Source organism: Neolamprologus multifasciatus, chromosome 9 (assembly GCF_963576455.1).
Source record: "Neolamprologus multifasciatus chromosome 9, fNeoMul1.2, whole genome shotgun sequence".
Lineage (NCBI taxonomy): Eukaryota > Metazoa > Chordata > Actinopteri > Cichliformes > Cichlidae > Neolamprologus > Neolamprologus multifasciatus.
The window spans coordinates 32675577-32693766 of NC_140447.1; the positions used below are offsets into that span (position 1 = coordinate 32675577).

The 18190-nt window shown below is 42.2% G+C and overlaps 1 pseudogene across 1 annotated transcript; it reads left to right on the plus strand.

Annotated features, from left to right (window-relative positions):
• Nucleotides 1-1775: 1775 nt before the first annotated feature.
• Nucleotides 1776-18162, plus strand: LOC146511949 (protein NLRC3-like; annotated as a pseudogene). The gene is made up of 5 exons (XR_014875919.1): nt 1776-2112; nt 4916-5032; nt 6471-6691; nt 15385-17155; nt 17976-18162. The product of XR_014875919.1 is annotated as a protein NLRC3-like (transcript).
• Nucleotides 18163-18190: the final 28 nt, after the last annotated feature.

Genomic DNA, 18190 nt, shown 5'->3' on the forward strand with positions numbered 1-18190 from the left:
ATCTTTGCAGGAGATAAAGCTGGATGCAGCTGACAGCCAGTAAGATGCACAGAGATACCTGCCCTCTTTTTGTCTCTCCACAGCTTGGTTGGTTCTGATTGGACCTCATCTCTCCGCAGCGTTTTTGTTATCATCATGTTTTCATCATGGAATAAATGTTGTTACTGTTTAATGTTTGTTCGTTGTTAGAGTTTAATTATCATCCTGGTCGTGTTGGCTGTGAGCTCTGTGTTTTTGTAAATAAAAATAAAAATTCTTCTTTTTCTTTAAATGAAGTTATTATATTGTCACTTTGTCTTCTGTGAGTTTTGTGCTTGTAGTTAGGGGGTGGGTTTAAAAAAAATCGATTTTAGCTTGAATAACACTATCGATTCATTAAATCCTAGATTGATATTTAAATATAAATGTATTTTACCAGAAATGCCAGAATCTCAGTTTAACGCTCACAAACCATTTAACAACCACCAAACAGCTGAAACAGTAAATGAGAGCAAACAAACAGAATCCACACGAAGACGTAAACACAAAGCGTGAATCGTTCACCCAACGGCGCATACAGCCGAAATCTCACAGATTCTGAAGCTGCAGGTTTCGTCACTCCAACCAAATTTGACTGAACCAACAACAAAAGAAGATCCAAACTAAGCTTCACATAAACATCGTCATGGATTCCCTCTGACTTTGGCTGTTTTGCTTCCACCACAATAAAATCACACTTCCTGCACATCTCTCCCAGTGTACTTCAAGAACAGTTTCTCATCTCAAATCTCTGTGTTCTGCATTATTCTGTTGGTTATTACGCACCAGTCTACTGTTGTGTTCAGTGCTGTTGGCCTCTGTTTTTTTTGTTTATTTATAAATGATCTAAAACAAAGTCTCATTTCTGCTGTTCGATACCAAAGAAATTTATACTTTTTTAATTTATACCAAATTACAAACTCTCAGCTGTGTCTCTAATCAACCCTGTGGAACTTTGCTCTGCTTCACTTCAGCAGCATCAGGTCATGTTCAGATGTTGATTCATGGTTTTCTTCAGTTTTTGTTCGACGGCAGAATCATTTTAGGGATATCTGCTATAAAAAGCCAGAACAGGTAAATCTGCTTCATGGTTTTCTGTTTTATCCACCAATAAAGCCTCGGCTTTGTTTTTATACATAGATATAAAATATCCATATTTCTTGACTTAATAACAAATATTCACATTAATAAGAATAACAAGTTCACACAGATATTTTAGTCACTTCTGCAGTCGTGGAGGCCACACTGAGTGCAGAGAAGGCTGACAGGCTGAGGAATGAGGAAATGATAGTGAGTGTCAGGTTGTTTAGGTGCAGTGAGGGGCGGAGTTTGCCGTCAGCCAGCAGGTTACCTTCACAGAGTCATTTACCCTGGGAAGTGTGGACAGGACTGTCCCTCATCTCACAGGAACAAATTCAGAGAGTGTCACTGAGCCTGCGCTCTGGAACAAGGGTTTGGTTAACAAACTTTTTCCCAGAAGTCTCTGACTGAGCCTCTGAAGGCACACAGGTAACCCTGCAGGACGCCCTGCTCAGCTGGATTCCCGTTTCCCGTGAGTCTGTGAACGAAAGCTTTATTTTATTTACCACATTTAAACTGAAAGATTAACTAAAGCATTGATCGGCTGACCTAAAACACTGAAATCCTTCCTGTTCAAGCAAAGGGAGGGAGAGACTTGCTGTAAATGAGAGGGGAGGAGCAAACATGACTGAGATACATGAAAACAGGAAGTAACAGAGCTCAGGGTCTGTTTGGAGACAGAGCTGAGACAGGGTGAGTGTAAACACCTGTACCTGCATGTTTCCACACATCTGTGCCTTCTCAGCATGGTGGCATGATTCATTCTGAAGGCAGTGAATGTGCTTCATGTGTTCAGCTGCTGTGGATCCTGACAGGGACGTGTTTAAACTGGTTGGGCTGATTTAAAGCAGGAAGTGCTGGATGATGTGACGAGTGTTAGTCTCAGAGTGGAAATGGGTCAAAGTTCCTGAGGAACCAGGATTATTCTTTCCGGAAACATCAGGACTGTCACGGTCTGCCGGGGCAAGCCGTGTGGTAATTATTTAGGACCCGGAAGCGGCAGCTCTGGTGCAGGTGCGTATTTATTTACAAAAGAAAATACAACAGAAATGGCACGGATGAAGCTGTAACAGAAAACCTAAACTGGGCAAACTAACAAAACAAACCAGAACAAAGATGCAGGGAGGTCCGGGGAAATATACACAGAGAGATGGGTGGAGAGACGCAGGGAGACTGAGGGGAAACAACACAGACGAACCAGCAACGACTAAGACAGAAGACACGACTTAAAAACACTCAGAGAACACAGGGAGATTACACACAGGTGGGAGTGATAAACGTGACGAGACTAGGGAGGCAAACTGAAAACACTCACATAAGACGCAGACCTTCACAATAAAACAGGAAACACACACACGCAAAGACACAGACTAGGAAACGTGGACTTAACACAGGAATAGATGGCAGAACAGAATACACTAAACAGGAGGAACAACAGAACCAAAATCACTAATAGAAAACACAAAACGCTGGGTCAAAAGGACCCAGGATCATGACAAGGACGATCTGACCAACAGCTGTGCTGAGCTCAGAGTTCTGACTGTCATCAGGTTTAGATCATTTACATTCTGAACATTATTAATACTAGTCTTTTGTCTGGCAGTCATACATCCTTTACTAAAAAACCGGGCTTAGACAGTTCAGTCATGTCAAATTTCAGACCCATCTCTAAGCTTCCCTTTCTTACTAAGATTCTGGAAAGGATTGTTTATACTCAGTGACTCTAAATGACTCTAAATTGTCAGACATCTTTCAGTCCGGCTTTAAGCCATTTCACAGTACGGAGACAGCCCTCGTAAAAGTTATGAATGACATTCTGATAGCGACAGACCGTGGTAAATATGCAGTGCTGGTCTTGTTGGACATGACCGCTGCATTTGACACAGTGGAATTTGCTGATCTCCCGCTTACAGCACTGTGTGGGAATTTCTGGTTCGGCACTTTTGTGGTTAAAGTCATATCTCTTAAATAGGACTTTTTGTGTTAAGTTGGGGTCGGCTTCATCCTCTGTGGCCCCTCTGCTTTGGGGTGTGCCACAGGGATCTATTCTTGGGCCGTTATTGTTTTCATTGTACCTTTTGCCTCTTGGCACGATTTTCCGGAAACATAAAGTGCCATTCCATCTATATGCAGATGACTGCCAGCTCTACTTACCTTTTAGTCATTCTGATAGTCTCCCAACTGGACCTGTGCTTGACTGCCTTACTGATGTCAAAGCATGGATGGCAAAAAACATTTTAAATTTTAATGATCGGAAGACAGAAGCAATTTTATTTGGCCCAAATCATTTTTCTCACTCTCCAGATGTTGATCTTGCAGCTTTGACTTCCCAAATAAAGAGTTCGATCACAAATCTCAGAGTTAAAATTGATTGTGCACTTACCTTTGATGACCATGTAAACGGGGTGGTAAAATCAGCATTCTATCACCTCAGACGTTTATCAAAGGTTAAGCCCTTTCTTTCCAAACGTGACTTGGAACTGGTTGGGCTGGTTTAAAGCAGGAAGTGCTGGATGATGTGACGAGTGTTAGTCTCAGAGTGGAAATGGGTCAAAGTTCATGAGGAACCAGGATGATTCTTCCCGGAAACATCAGGACAATCTGACCAATAGCTGTGCTGAGCTCAAATTCAGAGTTCTGACATCAGGTCATCATCATCATCAGGTTTAGATCATTTACATTCTGAACATTATTAATACTAGTCTTTTGTCTGGTCAAGTACCTAGGGAATTTAAGTATGCAGTCATACGTCCTTTACTTAAGAAACCGGGCTTAGACAGTTCAGTCATGTCAAATTTCAGACCCATCTCTAAGCTTCCCTTTCTTAGTAAGATTCTGGAAAGGATTGTTTATACTCAGTTGGATGATGTGTGGATGACGCTTTCCAAGCGTGACTTGGAAAGTGTTATTCACGCCTTTATTACCTCACGTTTAGGTTATTGCAATTCTCTTTTAATAGGGGTTGGGCAGGGCACTTTGTCACGCTTGCAATTAGTGCAAAATGCTGCGGCACGATTTTTAACTGGCAGAAGAAAATTTGATCACATCACTCCGATTTTGGCCTCTTTACACTTTCTTCCAATTGAATTCAGGATCCGTTTTAAAGTCCTTTTACTGGTTTTTAAATCTCTAAATGGTCTGGCACCTGTTTATTTGTCTGACTTGTTGAAGCCCTACGTCCCCACTCGTTCCCTTCGGTCAGCTGAGCAGTTGCTGCTTTCGGTCCCAAAGTCACGGCTGAAACTTAGAGGAGACCGAGCGTTCTCTGTTGCTGCACCGATGCTTTGGAATAACCTTCCTTTCCATATTAGACAGGCTACATCAGTGCCAGTTTTTAAGTCTTTATTAAAAACCCATTTTTATTCCCTGGCTTTTAACTCTGTGGGTAACTGGTATTTATTCATTTATTTATTTTTAATTTTTTTAATTTTTATTTTTATTGCTATGTCTGGTTTTATTACTATGTGCATATTAGTATTGTTCAGCACTTTGGTCTACCAGGTGTGTTTTTAAAGTGCTATATAAATAAATAAATGATGATGATGATTTACCAAAGGAGTAGAAAAGATCAGTAAAATTTATATTAATGATTTCTTGGTATCTCCAGGCATTGCTTCCTTGTCTCATGATCTTTATAGATCTCTGTCACTTGTTCCTCCAAACATTTTGATTTAAACTGCCATCACATTTATTCATTAACTGAAGGTGCTGGAACCAGCAAACTGTATCACTCGTAAACAAAAGTTTGAGATCATCTACCATAGATATTTTATAAAGGATCTTTAATTGTCATAAAACACTATCTGTTGTTATTAAGTCGGTAGTTTGAGTGAGGAGGAAGCTTCACAGCAGCTTTGTGTTTGTGGTGGACCTCTCAGAAGAAGATGATGGAGGAAGAGGAGGGCAGAGGAGAGTCTGCAGACCTCAGTCCTGGGTAGGAGAATCGAACTGATCTATGTTTGTTTGTTATCTTAATAAAATGTATTTGCAACAAGCAACACTGAAAAACTACTGCAATTATAATTTAGTTTTCATACAATCAGGGGCTCCTGGGCTGTGTGCACACCTGTGACCCTGTGTGGATCAGAGAAACTCCAGTATATAAATCATTACAGACGTCTGTACATCTTCATGCTTATAATGAGTGTATGTGAACTTTTAACCACAGTTATGCAGTGCTGCGAAAAGGTTTTTGTCCTTGCCCTGATTTTCTTCCTCTCCATCTTTTTTTATATTCTTACATTTACTTTTTTGCATTTGACACGATTAACATGAATTAAAAGAAAAGTTTTATAATAATTTTATTTATTACGTGGGAACCTGTCCAAATCTACCTGGCTCTGTGTGAACGAGGGAGAAACAGTTTATTTTACAATCTGCTGAATCAAAAAATTACTGAAATGAAACCTGTTTGACAAAGTAAACTAAGCTACAAAACCTCAAAAAGAGGCACATCATGCCACGATCTCAAAAAACTGGGCTTAACTGGGATTGATGTTGTGGTGTGACCTTAAACAGGCTGTTAATGTGGACCACATCTCTCCACAGTGATCTGAAAGACTCATTGGCAGTTCTTGTAAATGCTGGATTGCAGATCATTTCACACAGGACCAGATAGGTTTGTAAATTTATTTGGTGACCCGAGACATGTGTGACCAATAAGGAATCAGAAAGGGGGAAATGCTTTCTTGCTGGACTTTATATCTTGAAATTGTTTCTAAAGAAGTGACAGTAAGGTTTAAAACAGTAGTCAACATATCAAGTAGGAACAGGAAACGTGTCAGCATGAGAGCTAAAGCTCTGTATGTAAATCTCTACTACACATTTTAGAGCTCAGTTCAAACTGAACTATGCCAAGCTAAATGTCAGTGAAGGTTCTCAGTCATCCAGGTCATCGTAGTCTAAGGAGCTTGGATAGAAAAGCGTCTGGACTTCTTTAAGTTACTTGAAGACGTTTCACCTTCATCCAAGAAGCTTCTTCAGTTTCTCGGATGAGAGGTGAAACGTCTTCAAGCAACTTAAAGAAGTCCAGACGCTTTTCTTTGCAAGCTCCTTAGACTATGCCAAGCTAAGCTGCACAAGGTGGCTATAAAACAGTGAATGACATAAGCAGCTGTCGCTGAGAAAGGCTTTTACTGTGAAGTCTCTGTGCATTTCATATGAAACTGCAGGCAGACCACTGTTTAATAGACCAGGCAGACAGGAAAAGCAGTTCATTAGTGTTATAAAATAAAAGCTAGCATCACCACAGGAAGTAACTTCACTTTTACCGACTCTGTGACCATCACAGATTCTGCAAAGTGTCATCAGATCTGGATCTTCTTTCACTAACAGTCAGCAAAAGTTTTACTGATGATGAAATGTGTTTACAGAGAGAAGAAGATGAAGGAGCAGCCGTCCTGCTGTGCTTTGTGTCAGGACGTCCTGAAGGATCCAGTCTCTACCAGCTGTGGACACTGGTTCTGCAGACAGTGCATCTGCTCATACTGGGACCAGTCTGCTTCATCAGGAGACTCGTCCTGTCCCCAGTGTGGAGAAAGATCCAGAACCAGAGCTGGACTGCAGACAGCCAGTCAGAGCAGCTGTGTACAAAGTAAGACTGAACATCTGTCTGCTGATGGACTCATTTCTGAAAACTGCACTTCTTGTTGTGTTTTCTTTCTATTCATAAATCCATCCCTCTGGGGCCGGCTCGCAGTTGCAGCAGCCTAAGCAGGGATGGCCGGTCGATCGATCGATCAATCAATCAATCAATCAATCAATCAATCAATCAATCTGTTATGTCTAATTGTTGAATGTTGTCATTGTGGGTCTTAAATTTGTAAGTCTGAGTTCAATCTATAGGATCAAGACATTCTTTTGATCCTGACCACCTCTCCAGCCACTCTGTGCTGGGGGAGGTTTTATTGCAGATACATCTGGAAGATCTGTTTCTTGTGATGTTGCTTCCTGCTTTTATGATCCTTTTGGTGAGCAGGAGGTCATGCATACAGAGCATGCATGGAAGGATTTGAGCTTCAAGAGCTGGTTCTTGACCAAAACTTTCCTCGCTAGCGGGTTGAAGATGTTCTGTTATGTCTTGTGTTCTTCATGAGGAATAAGTCTCTAAACTAGCGGGGCTTGTGGAAACACAGATCCAACACAATCAATCAATCAAGCAAGCAAGCAAGCCTTTATTTGTCACATGCAATGTTACACATACATGTTACCTGTAGTGAAAATTTAACCCCCTTCCGACCATACATGCATTGCACAAACATCACATTGGGAAGACAGTGTGTCAGTGTACATGAAAATGTTGCGCGCACGTGTGTGTCCTGTGTTCAACTTGAGACAGTGTCCTTTCACCTAGTTAAGCAAAAGTCAACAGTCCTCCAGCCGACGCAGGTGGCCTTGAAGGATATAGTAATGATAATAATGATAATAATAATACATTTTATTTAAAAATAGCACCTTTCAGAGCACCTAAGGACACTGTACAACAAATACACAATATACACAATAATAAGAGTAACAGATAAAAGATAAAGGATGCAGAGGTTTAGACATAAGCAATTTTAAACAGGTGAGTTTTGAGGGTGGACTTAAAAAGAGGGAATGAAGTAATGTTTCTGAGGTCAGGGGGTAAGGGGCAAAGTCGAGGGGCAGAGCAACTAAAAGCCCCGCCCCTCATTGTAATCAGACAGGAAGGAACAGAGAGAGAAAGAGAAGATGAAGATCTGAGGCACCGGGATGGGAAGTTCATCTGTACTAAATCAGAGAGGTATGGTGGAGAGAGAGAATGAATAGTCTTAAATGTATAAAGGATTATTTTAAAATGGATGCGAAATTTAACCGGAAGCCAGTGTAGCTGCTTCAGGATTGGGGAGATGTGGTGGGTAGAGGAAGTAATAATACGGGCAGCAGAGTTCTGGAGGCGATTGATATTACGGAGTTGAAAATATGCTGCACGTGTGACATTATTGATATGTGAATTAAAAGATAATGTGCTATCGAGAATGACACCCAAGCTTTTCACCGAGGGAGAGATAGGGACCAGCGAATTATTGATAGTGAGAGAGAAATCTTTAATTTTGGATAGCAATAGTTTAGTGCCGACCAGGAGAAGTTCTGATTTGTTGCTGTTGAGTTTAAGGAATTCAATAAAATCATAATTCACGTCGGCAGTAATGACACCCGGTTACGCCAATCGGAGGTCACTAAAATCAATATTGAATCGGTGTGCAACTTTGCCAAAACAATGTCGGACTCTGTAGTTTTCTCTGGTCCCCTCCCCAATCAGACCAGGAGTGACATGTTTAGCCGCATGTTCTCCTTAAATTGCTGGCTGTCTGAGTGGTGTCCCAGAAACGATGTGGGCTTCATAGATAATTGGCAAACCTTCTGGAGGAAACCTGGTCTTGTTAGGAGAGATGGCATCCATCCCACTTTGGATGGAGCAGCTCTCATTTCTAGAAATATGGACAAATTTATTAAACCCCTCAAAACATGACTATCCAGAGTTGGGACCAGGAAGCAGAGTTGCAGTCTTACACGCCTCTCTGCAGCTTCTCTCCTCCTGCTACCCCCCCAAAAACCCATCTCCATAGAGACTGTGTCTGCTTCCAAAAAGACAAAAAACAAACTAAAAACCAGCAACAAACAACTTAAACATTTACAAAGAAAGAACAATACAGTATCCACATCTGAACCAAAGAGTAAAACAGTGAAATGTGGATTATTAAATATTAGGTCTCTCTCCTCCAAGTCTCTGTTAGTACATGACTTAATAAATGATCAACAAATTGATTTACTCTGCCTTACAGAAACCTGGTTGCAGCAGGATGATTATGTTAGCTTAAATGAATCAACACCCCCGAGTCATTCTAACTACCAGAAATCTCGAAGCACAGGTCGAGGGGGCGGTGTGGCAGCAATTTTTCACACCAGTCTATTAATTAATGAAAGACCAAGACAGACTTTTAATTCATTTGAAAGCCTGATGCTTAACATTGTCCACCCCAGCTGTGAAACTCAGAAACCAGTCTTACTTGTTATCATCTATCGTCCACCTGGGCTACACAGAGTTTCTGTCAGATTTCTCAGACTTTATATCTGATTTAGTTCTGAGCTCAGATAAAATAATTATTGTGGGTGATTTTAACATCCATGTAGATGCTAAAAATGACAGCCTCAACATGGCATTTAATCTGTTGTTAGACTCAATTGGTTTCTCTCAAAATGTAAAAGAACCCACCCACCACTTTAATCACACTCTAGATCTGGTTTTAACATATGGCATAGAAACTGAACATTTAACAGTGTTTCCTGAAAACCCTCTCCTGTCTGATCATTTCTTGATAACATTTACATTTACAATAATTGATTACGCAGCAGTGGAGAGTGGACTTTATCAAAGTAGATGTCTTTCTGAAAGCGCTGTAACTAAGTTTAAGAATATAATCCAGCCACTGTTATCATCGTCAATGCCCTGTACCAACACAGAGCAGAGCAGCTATCTGAACGCTAACCCAACAGAGGTCGATTATCTTGTTAATAATTTCACCTCCTCACTACGTACGACTCTGGATACTGTAGCTCCAGTGAAAACTAAGGTCTCTAATCAGAAGTACATGACCCCGTGGTATAATTCTCAAACACGTACCCTCAAGCAGACGACTCGTAATCTGGAGAGGAAATGGCGTGTCACAAATTTAGAGGATCATCATTTAGCCTGGAGAAATAGTTTGTTGCTTTATAAGAAAGCCCTCCGCAAAGCCAGAACAGCTTACTATTCGTCACTGATTGAAGAAAATAAGAACAACCCCAGGTTTCTCTTCAGCACTGTAGCCAGGCTGACAAAAAGTCAGAGCTCTTTTGAGCCAACCATCCCTTTAACGTTAACTAGTGATGACTTCATGAACTTCTTCACAAATAAAATTTTTATCATTAGAGAAAAAATTACCAATAATCATCCCACAGATGTAATATTATCTACAGCTACTCTTAGTACCATTGATGTTAAGTTAGACTCTTTTTCTCCAATCGATCTTTCTGAGTTAACGTCAATAATTACTTCCTCCAAACCATCAACGTGTCTTTTAGACCCCATTCCTACAAAACTGCTCAAAGAAGTTCTGCCATTGATTAATTCTTCGATCTTATATATGATCAACCTATCTCTAATAATCGGCTATGTACCACAGGCCTTCAAGGTGGCTGCAGTTAAACCTTTACTCAAAAAGCCATCTCTAGACCCAGCAGTCTTAGCTAATTATAGGCCAATCTCCAACCTTCCTTTCATATCAAAAATCCTTGAAAGAGTAGTTGTCAAACAGCTAACAGATCATCTGCAGAGGAATGGTTTATTTGAAGAGTTTCAGTCAGGTTTCAGAGCTCATCACAGCACAGAAACAGCTTTAGTGAAGGTTACAAATGATCTTCTTATGGCCTCTGACAGTGGACTCATCTCTGTGCTTGTCCTTCTTGACCTTAGTGCAGCATTCGATACTGTTGACCATAATATTCTATTAGAGCGATTAGAACATGCTGTAGGTATTACAGGTATTGCACTGCAGTGGTTTGTATCATATCTATCTAATAGACTCCAATTTGTGCATGTAAATGGAGAGTCCTCTTCACACACTGAGGTTAATTATGGAGTTCCACAGGGTTCAGTGCTGGACCAATTCTGTTTACATTATACATGCTTCCCCTAGGCAGCATCATTAGAAGACATAGCATACATTTTCACTGCTATGCAGATGACACCCAGCTCTATCTGTCCATGAAGCCAGATAACACACACCAATTAGTTAAACTGCAGGAATGTCTTAAAGACATAAAGACTTGGATGGCCACTAACTTTCTGCTTCTCAACTCAGATAAAACTGAGGTCATTGTACTCGGCGCTGAAAAGCTTAGAAATTTGGTATCTAACCAGATTCTTACTCTGGATGGCATTACCTTGGCCTCCAGTAACACTGTGAGGAACCTTGGAGTCATTTTTGACCAGGATATGTCCTTCAACGCACATATTAAACAAATATGTAAGACTGCGTTCTTCCATTTGCGCAACATCTCTAAAATTAGAAATATCCTGTCTCAGAGTGACGCTGAAAAACTAGTTCATGCATTTATTACTTCCAGGCTGGACTACTGCAATTCATTATTATCAGGATGTCCAAAAAACTCACTGAAAAGCCTTCAGTTAATCCAAAATGCTGCAGCAAGAGTACTGACAGGGACTAGAAAGAGAGAGCATATTTCTCCTGTTTTGGCTTCCCTTCATTGGCTTCCTGTTAAATCCAGAATTGAATTCAAAATCCTGCTCCTCACATACAAGGTCTTAAATAATCAGGCCCCATCTTATCTTAATGACCTTGTAGTACCATATCACCCTATTAGAGCACTTCGCTCTCGCTCTGCAGGCCTACTTGTTGTTCCTAGAGTATTTAAAAGTAGAATGGGAGGGAGAGCCTTCAGTTTTCAGGCCCCTCTTCTGTGGAACCAGCTTCCAGTTTGGATTCGGGAGACAGACACTATCTCTACTTTTAAGATTAGGCTTAAAACTTTCCTTTTTGCTAAAGCATATAGTTAGGGCTGGACCAGGTGACCCTGAATCCTCCCTTAGTTATGCTGCAATAGATGTAGGCTGCCGGGGGATTCCCATGATGCATTGAGTTTTTCCTTTCCAGTCACCTTTCTCACTCACTATGTATTAACAGACCTCTCTGTATTGAATCATATCTGTTATTAATCTCTGTCTCTCTTCCACAGCATGTCTTTATCCTGTCTTCCTTCTCTCACCCCAACCGGTCGCAGCAGATGGCCGCCCCTCCCTGAGCCTGGTTCTGCCGGAGGTTTCTTCCTGTTAAAAGGGAGTTTTTCCTTCCCACTGTCGCCAAAGTGCTTGCTCATAGGGGGTCATATGATTGTTGGGCTTTTCTCTGTATCTATGAAGCGCCTTGAGGCGACATTTGTTGTGATTTGGCGCTATATAAATAAAATTGAATTGAATTGAATTGAATTGAAGGAAGTTGGAAGAGAACCAGGAATTGAGTTCAGCTAAGCAGAGGGTGAGGGAGGGTGGAGGAAGATTAGAATCGGGTTTGGTAGAGAGGTAAAGCTGGGTGTCATCGGCATAGCAGTGGAACTGAATATTATATTTACGAAAAATATGTCAGAGAGGAAGAAGGTAAATGATGAAAAGGAGGGGCCCGAGGACAGATCCCTGGGGCACCCCAGTAGATAGAGGAGAAGGCTGAGAAGTGAAGGATTTTATTGAATGAACTGAGTGCGGTCAGACAGGTATGATTTAAACCAGGCTAATGGAGTATGAGAGAGACCAATAGAAGCTAATCTGCTAAGAAGGATGGGATGAGAGATGGTTTCAAAGGCTGCACTCAGATCAAGGAGAATAAGGATGGAGAGGAGACCAGAATCAGCTGCCATAAGAAGATAATTTGTTATTTTTATAAGAGCAGTTTTGGTGCTATGCAGAGGACGGAAACCAGACTGGAACTGTTCGTAAAGGTTATTATCAGTGAGGTGTAGATGGACTTGTGAAGCAACTATTTTTTCAAGAATCTTTGAGAGGAATGGTAGGTTGGAGATAGGACGGAAATTATTAAAGTTGTTGGCATCTAGACCTGTTTTTTTTTTCAGGATTGGGGTGATGGCGGCAACTTTGAAAGAAGCAGGAACAGTTCCAGTGTTGAATGAAGAGTGAATAATAGCAGATATGAGGGGAAGGAGAGGGGGTAGACAGGCTTTGACAAGGACAATGGGGATAGGATCAAGCTGGCAGGTAGAAGGCTTTGATTTGTGGATGAGATCAGCGATATCAGTTAAAGACGGAAGTTGAAAAACAGAGAGGGAGTGAGAAAGGGGTGGAATTAAGACAGAGCTACATTGAGCATTAGCGACCAAGTCTAGGTGTATTTTATGAATTTTTTCAGTGAAGAATAGCATTAGAGCGTCGCAGAAGTTAGATGAATAGAGTTGAGCGGGCAGAGAATCAGGTGGCCTGTTAAAGGAGTTGAATAATGAGAATAGGGTCTTGGTGGAGTCCTCACTTGAACAGATAGTGGTAGAATAATAGGCAGATTTGGTTTGACTGATACATTCCTGATAAAACAGAACATGATTATTAAACATATCCTTATGAATAGTAAGGCCAGTTTTCTTGTAAAGACGTTCAAGCCGTCGGCCTTTAGCTTTCAATAATCGGAGTTCAGGTGTGTACCAGGGTGCAGAGCGAGAAAAGAGTACAGTTCTGGTTTTTTGTGGAGCAAGAGAATTCAAAATACTACTGAGGCTATGATTAAATTAAAATACTAGATCATCTTGAATAGACAGATTGTTAAAAGACAAGCAGCTGGAGAGAGCAGAAGAAAGGATATCAAGATTTATATTCTTGATATTCTGGAAAGAAATAATATGAGGATTGTTAATTATGGAGAAAGTCATGTGAATATTAAAGGAGAGAAGTAGATGATCCGAGATTGGCAGCTCGTCAGCTGTGCAATTGGAGGGGGTAAGTCCAGAACGAAAGACTAGGTCCAAAGTATGGCCCTTAGTGTGGGTAGGAAAGTTTATGTATTGTTTAAGGCTGAAACTATCAAAGCAGGATAAAAGGTCCTTGGTAAGAGGATGATCGCAGTTATCCACATGGACGTTGAAGTCACCCAGCAATATTATATTAGAGGAAACAGTAGCTAGGTTGGTCAGCAGATCAGCAAAGTCACTTATAAAAACAGAATTAAATTTTGGGGGGCGGTAGATGACAGCTATGACAGTTGGGGCATGGTCAGAGAGTCAAACCACGGTCCCGTTAACTGGGAGAATTGTTGTTCCAGCCAGCCTCAGCCTTAGGGCCTTCTGGCTGGTGCCTGAGGGGTAGCCGCATTAATGAAAGTGGTGGTTGTTTGGGTTAGGGTAAACAACCTGCATCCAATTTTAAAGTGGATCTAATGTCCATCACTGGTCACCAGATCTATCAATTTCCTGTTGAAGAGGCGTGAGTACTCACAGCTGGCCCATCGTCAGTCATGTCGGCAGGCCTTGTGGGGGTTGGAACAGTTGTAGTCGCTTCCTTTGTTCTTTGATAACTCAGGTCTGAGCCAGCTCCGATCAGCCAGAACTCTGTTATCATGGTTCAGAATAGGTAGTTGTCATTCAATGTCCTCCATCGAGAGTGTCGCCAGGCACACGACGCAACTGACCATCGAGTATCCAGCAGCAAACGTCTCTTCAGGACAATTGGGCTCTCTCCCTCCCTTCGTTGAGGGACCAGTTGATCAAATACATAACTTTTGAAAGATGCATCCGCCTCCCCCAGCTTGTCTGGGAGAACACCGAGGTATTCCTACATAGCCAAGAGATATAATCTCTCCAGTATGTCCTGGGTCTGACCCGGGGCCTCCTCCCAGTGGAACATGGCCAGGACAACTCTCCCAGGAGGGATCCTTGTCAGATGCCCGAACCACCTCAACTGGCTCCTTTTGATATGGAGGGGCAGTGGCTCTACTCTGAGCTTCTCCCAGATGGTTGAACTCCTCACCCTATCAGTAAGGGAGAAGCCTGCCACCCTTCTGAGAAAACTCATTTCTGCCACTTGTATCAGCAAACTTGTTCTTTAGTTCACTGCTGACGACCATAGGTGAGGGTAGGAACGTAGCTCAACTGGTAAATAGAGCTTTGTTTTACACTCAGCTCTCTCTTCACCAAGACAGGCTGGTACAGTCGATCAATACACCCGCAGCATCAATCTCCCACTCCACTTACTGGTGAACAAGAGTTCTCCACTTGGGGAACTCATCCTTCAAGTTCTTTAAAAACACCTCCCAAGGGGAAACAGTCAAATGCCTTCCATAAAATACATGTACACTGGTTGGGAAAACTCACATGCACCCTCAAGTGTGCTTGAAAGGGTAAAGAGCTGGTTTGCGATTGCTGCATGCCACTTGGCCTGTTGGTACCTGTCAGCTGCCTCAGACGTCTCACAGGCTAACCGAGCCCAATAGGACATCTGGTTTGGGAGTTACCACCACATCAGGCACCAACCACCATGTGCTCACAGCTCTGGGCAGCGGTTTCGGCAATGGAGGTGCTGAACATACTCTATTTGAACTCATTTCCCCCGTCTCCCTAGGAATGCTGTCAAAGCTCTGCTAGAGTGGGAGTTGAAGATCTCACGGACCGGTGTCTCTAGAAGGAATTCCCCAAGCACACCCAATATATGTTTAGGCACAGGTCTTGCCTTTTTAGTGTCATTATTTTATTATTTTTCTTGTTTTTCCACAGATGTTGGTCTGCAGGCGGTTTTAGATGAACATAAGATCAGTCTGAGGAGGAGTTGTGTGAGTGATGAAACAAGAAGTAGAACCCTCCTCAACAGGATCTACACTGAGCTCTACATCACAGAGGGACAGAGGGAAGAGGTTCATACTCAACATGAGATGAGGCAGCTGGAGACAGCTTCCAAGATGGACGCCCTCCATGACACTCCAATCAGGTGCCAGGACATCTTTAAAGCCTTACCTGACCAACAGAGACCCATCAGAGTGGTTCTGACCAACGGCGTGGCTGGTGTTGGAAAAACCTTCTCAGTGCAGAAGTTCACTCTGGACTGGGCAGAGGGCTTGGAGAACCAACACGTCAGTGTGGTGGTTCTGCTTTCATTCAGGGAGCTGAACCTGATCAGAGATGAGCAGTACAGTCTTCTGGAGCTGCTCCATGTTTTCCATCCAACATTACAGAAGGTCACAGCAGAGAAGCTCGCTGTCTCTCAGCTTTTGTTCATCTTTGACGGCCTGGATGAAAGCAGACTTTCATTGGATTTCACCAACAGGAAGCTGCTGTCTGATGTCACACAGAAGTCATCAGTCAGCCAGCTGCTGACAAACCTCATCCAGGGGAATCTGCTTCCCTCGGCTCTCGTCTGGATAACTTCCCGACCCGCAGCAGCCAATCAGATCCCTCCTACATGTGTTGACAGGCTAACAGAAGTACGAGGCTTCACTGACGCCCAGAAGGAGGAGTACTTCAGGGGGAGATTCAGTGATGAAGAGCTGTCCAGCAGAATCATCTCCCACATGAAGACATCCAGGAGCCTCCACATCATGTGTAGTATCCCAGTCTTCTGCTGGATCACTGCTACAGTTCTGGAGCACATGTTGACTACAGAGCAGAGAGGAGAGCTGCCCAAGACCCTGACTGACATGTACTCACACTTCCTGCTGGTTCAGACAAAGAGGAAGAAGAACAAGTACCACGAGGGACATGAGATGAGTCCACAGGAGCTGACGGAGGCTGACAGGGAAGTTCTTCTGAAGCTGGGGAGGCTGGCGTTTGAACATCTGGAGAAAGGAAACATCATGTTCTACCAAGAAGACCTGGAGCAGTGTGGTCTGGATGTGACAGAGGCCTCGGTGTACTCAGGAGTTTGTACAGAGATCTTCAAAAGAGAGTGTGTGATCTTCCAGAAACCAGTCTACTGCTTTGTTCATCTGAGCATTCAGGAGTTTCTGGCTGCAGTCTACATGTTCCACTGTTTCACCAATAGGAAGACAAAGGTACTGAGGGATTTTCTGGATATCTGGCATAATATCCCATCACTTATTGAGCTCCTTTCAGAAACCATGAGAGAATCGCTGAGAAGTAAAACCGGCCACCTGGACCTGTTTGTTCGCTTCCTTCATGGCCTCTGTCTGGAGTCCAACCAGAGACTCTTAGGAGGTCTGCTGGGTCAGACAGAGAAAAACCTAGGAACCATCCAGAGAGTCATCAACAACCTGAAAATGATGAACAGTGATAACATCTCTCCTGACAGAAGCATCAACATTTTTTACTGTCTGATAGAAATGAATAACCTCTCAATACATCAGGATATCCAAGAATTTTTGAAGTCAAAAAACAGATCAGAGAGACTCTTTGAGATCCATTGCTCAGCTCTGGCCCACATGCTGCAGATGTCAAAGGAGGTTCTCGAAGAGTTGGACCTGCAGAAATACAACACATCAGACCAAGGACGACACAGACTGATTCCAGCTGTGAGGAACTGCAGAAAGGCTCGGTGAGTCCGATGTAATCATTTACACCATAAATCAGTGTAGACTGGTAGATTTGTTTTTAATACGTAGACAGTACAAAATCATTTTCTTTTGTTTTAGTTTTACATTTCTTTTGTTTTAGTTTTACATTCAGCTTTCCTTTGGTGAAAGCAAAGCTCAGCAGTTTTTCACACAGTAAAAGGAGTATGAGGCCACTCATACTTAGGGGGTTACTGTCATTGGATCCTTAGAGCACCTGGGTGGATGATGTAGATAATGGTGCTGGCTCAGTTTTTTAGTGATTAAATACAATAAATACATATATTTCCGTAATTGTTGGATAACATTTAAATAATATGACTATGAATAATATGAATAATATGATTTCAGCTGACTTTAAATTCAGCTGAAATCAATTTATTTATTTTATATTTATTAGAAGGCTCAATCATGTGTTGTTGTGAATGTATTTAAATGTAACATTCACTGGCTGGTAAAGATTTTGATTTCATCTGGATGTGGGAGACTTGCTGTGTCTTTCTCTGTCAGCCGCTGTGTTTGTATAGAGGTGGAGAGCAGTTACCTTATTCTGTCTCAGGCTCATAATTAGTGCCATAGTGAGTGGTTCAAGCTCCATGAATCACTGGAATCACAAACACAAACTGCCTACACCAACAGAAATGGCCTCTGCTAGTCAAAAACACAACCTTCCAAAACTGCTCCAGATGACCTCACCAACAGAAACTGTCCTTGCTGCCCCACCACACACAGTTGAGCTTTTTTGCATTAATGTACACTCGGCCTGTCTTTATAACACAGATTGTATATTTTCTATAATCACAGACTGGCTCAGTGTGGACTCTCAGAGACTCACTATGAAGTTGTGGTCTCAGCTCTGAAGTCCCACCCCTCCCATCTGACGGAGCTGGACATGAGTGAAAACAACCTGCAAGGTTCAGGCGTGAAGCTTCTGTGTGCTGGACTGGAGAGTCCAAACTGTCGACTGGAGACTCTGAGGTGAGTTCACTGACTGCAGCTGTTGTTGTTTTTCTTTATTT